The sequence below is a fragment of the Choloepus didactylus genome, chromosome 3 (genome assembly GCF_015220235.1).
Source record: "Choloepus didactylus isolate mChoDid1 chromosome 3, mChoDid1.pri, whole genome shotgun sequence".
Classification (NCBI taxonomy): domain Eukaryota; kingdom Metazoa; phylum Chordata; class Mammalia; order Pilosa; family Megalonychidae; genus Choloepus; species Choloepus didactylus.
In genome coordinates this window covers 199933326-199936860 of record NC_051309.1, presented here as the reverse complement: position 1 = coordinate 199936860, position 3535 = coordinate 199933326, and the positions used below count along the sequence as shown (strand labels likewise).

The 3535-nt window shown below is 40.7% G+C and overlaps 1 long non-coding RNA gene across 1 annotated transcript; it reads left to right on the top strand.

Annotated features, from left to right (window-relative positions):
• Positions 1-1005: 1005 nt before the first annotated feature.
• LOC119528939 lies at positions 1006-3275 on the top strand. Its single transcript, XR_005215786.1, has 3 exons — positions 1006-1298; positions 2374-2480; positions 2957-3275. It is a non-coding gene; the product is annotated as an uncharacterized LOC119528939 (long non-coding RNA).
• Positions 3276-3535: the final 260 nt, after the last annotated feature.

Genomic DNA, 3535 nt, shown 5'->3' with positions numbered 1-3535 from the left:
ACTTGATTTGAGTGGTTATAAAGCAGATAAACATTCTCTAAGCATTTTCTAGCTTCAGAGTCAGCTTTATGGACATTTCAGTCAGTTTTGAAAGACATTCTAATATAAGGAAATAGACAAGATGACAAGGGAGATTAGGTTTTTATTGTTAAGCAAATCTGCTTTATTCTTACATTCTGAAATAAGGGAAAGGGAAAAGGAAAACAAAAATAGATTGATCATATACTAGGAATTGATACCATATGTAATAAAGTTTTCCTGAACTTGTAGTTATATTTTAGCCTATTTTAAAGAGCAGTTTGCTTTTCAGACATTTAAAAAATTTTGATTAAAACCAAAAACTAAGGCTTCAAGCAAACTCATTCCCCAGCTGCAACCCAAGGATCACAAGTGATTCTGGAAGATTTTCTTGGTGGGGCTGCAATCAGAAGCAGAGCGCTATGATATTAAATATGTATAAGGTTGGTGGGAAAGGTTGGAGAGTGGCTGTCCACCTAAAGGAGAAAAGCCTACATATGGTCTGTGATGGAAAAGCTTTGGAAATACGGTCTGATATGCCCTTTCTGCAGAAGGCTTCTAGGTTTAACTCTGTGGCCCAACGCATCCCAACATTTCATTTGGGCAAATGTCACCTAGAGCAAAACAGGCATTTAGTCTGGTGGATGACAAAGTGCAACACTGTTCAGGACATGGTAAGTAGGTGTTAATGAGGCTGTTAATTAAATTTTCACAGGTACCATTCCTTTGCTTGGCACAAGAACATCATTCTCTCCCATGAATTTCCAGATCAAGTTAATTTCCCTTGTGCCCAGGGCTTCAACTTTCCCTAGACCTTGGGGTAAGCATAGCTTCATATCCTGAATTTTATGTGGTAAGAAGACGTTCACCTGGTGAAATTTTTGCAGCTGTTTACAGTTTGGGGCCCATGATTTTTTTTTTAATAAAAAATCTGCATAAATGATTATTTATTCTTTAAAAGTCAAGTAGAAAGATTTGAGGCTTTAAAATACCTATTCAGAGAACATATTCCAGAAGAGATTCTTTGGGTCCTCTAAAAGCCTGATGGCATGAACTGATACCCTTCCTGGCGAACTCCCTCTGATTTTGTTCTATCTTTTTCTCCAGGCTCCCTCAACCCACTTGGCCTGTTCATTTGTTTATTCATGCCATAAATATTCCTCCCATCAGATATTACTGATCCTCCAACTGGTCTTATTCTCCCGGCATTCCACAAAACAAGACTTTTATTCCTAAAAACATTTATCAGAGTTGATAGCTGTGCTGCAGAGGTACAAAAGGTATGTACCAGGGAGGGTGTGTATGCTCAATTTGCAGTTAAATAATGACTATAAGTCATATCACAGGAGCTACAAGGTATTTCTGATGCTAACGAATAACAAATTTTGTATGAGAATTTATAGCAGAGTGTTTTCATCAATATTACCTCTTTTGACCCTCACATGGGTTAGGTAGAGCAGATGAGTTACAAAAGTAAGTTTTAGAGAACTGAAATTGAAGAGAAGGGGCTTGAACTGATATCTTCACCTCATTAAATTCTGCCTCTTCCTTCTACTCTGACTAGTTCAGTTTATCTTACACTGAGGAGTCTGGCTTCAGGAAGGGGAAGGACATGGGCTTTGCAAAGCTCAGCTGATGAGAGTTCTTCAGGGGCTAAGAACCCAGGAGCTGACTGAGAACTCCATTCATATGAAAGCTTAGATACACATATACTGTACAGGCAGAATTTAAGTTTCTAACTACCTGAGCAGGATGGATCAGACCATATACACACATGTCTCTGGTACAAATAGCTGAGCTCTGTCATTAGGAGGTGATTATCTTGTGGCTGAATATTACAACTGCGGCCGATATGGGCAGACTCGGTCTTCTTTGACATGGGTGGACTTTTTCCTCCTGTGAATTCTTTGGAAGTGGCAGGTCCTCAGACAGGAAACCAGAATTTGGAAGGTGGGCCTTAGGAAGGCAAGAGAAGGAATCCTGAGGATTTTCTGAGCCTTACTTCTTGGGTCTGGAATTTGAAGAAATGATTGGTACTTAAAAGGATTGCAGGTGGTAGGAGTTAATAAGACCTCTGGGGCATGGAGGCAGTTGGGGAATTCTGCACTGAAGATGAGAAAGTTCTATTTTGTAGGCTGAAATATTCAGAATGCTGAGTATTCATTCTCCTTCTGCTATCCCGTAACATTAGAAACATTTTAGTTAAATGGTTCAAAGTTGTCTTAACTGTATGCAGTGGGAAGGAAGGTTGGGTGAGGCAGTAGAGAGGGGAGGATTTTAGAGAGAGGGACATGTATGTCATATACCCCCACTTGTTCAGAAGGGCAAATGAGGTAGGAGTGCCTCTCTCTGCAGCCCATACTTGGAGTAACATCATCAACAGACCTCCAAGGGGAAGGACAATTCCAGGGACTAGAAACCTGCAGCAGGACCCACCTACCCTTCTCAGAATTGGAAGGAATGTAAGATTTTCTGAAGCCTTTACTATTTTGTGGTTCTTTTATGATTTCAATGTCAAGCAAGAGGGATACTTGGTGTATCCATGCAAGTAGAAGCTGCACATTTGCTTCTTCTTTGTTCTGGGCAGGCCTACAGTGTGTCCAAGGTAATAGCATTATGGAAATTCCCCTTCTCTTTTTTGTCTGTGATTAGGTGGGCCTGAAGTTTAGCATTTCTCTATTATCATACTCTGCCTTGCAGTCTATCTGAACACCAGAAAATATGGCATGATGTCAATAGGTGCCTGTCTTCGTTTCCTGGCTGCTGAGACAAATGCCGCACAGTGGGCTGGCTTCACAACAGGAATTTATTGGCTCATAGGGTCAGAGGCTGGAAGGCTTGCTTTCTCTTGGGGTTGGTAGTGTTCTTGGGGGCTGGCAATCTTTGGGGTTCCTTGGCTTTCCTGTAACATGGTGATGTCCTCTTCTTTCTTTTTCAGGTTCCACTGACTTCCAGCTTCTGCTCCTCCCCGTGGCTTTGTTTTCATAAAACCTCCAGTAATAAGATTAAAACCCAACCTCATTCAGTTGGGCCACACCTCAACTAAAAATAACATCTTCAAAGGTCCTGTTTACCAACAGGAATGGATTAAGATTAAGAACATGTCTTTTTCTGGGGTTCATAATTCTACCTTCTGCATGGCCCAAATCTTAAATTTTTTTTAAAAGAACAATTTTTTAGGAAAATTTCTGGAAAACTGATATCTTAAAAAATTGCAAGCAGGTTCTTCCTGAAAGAGATTAAGCTCAAATTCCCCTTCAGGACAGACCATTTCCACTTGCCTGGGTCCTTCCCATTAACTAGAAATAAATTGTGTGTACTTGAGCTTGGGTGCTGTCTCTGCCATTTTTTGGGGGCACTGATAGAGGGTAGTACAAAACCAGGAGGACATGATTCCTGGCTTCATATGGGTTTAAAGTGAGCTGTACTTCAACCTACTCATTCCTCTTGTGCGGCTGTATTTTCTTTGAGCAGTTGCTCATATGGGTTGGAAAGTTGAGAGCAGCATTTTGCTGGA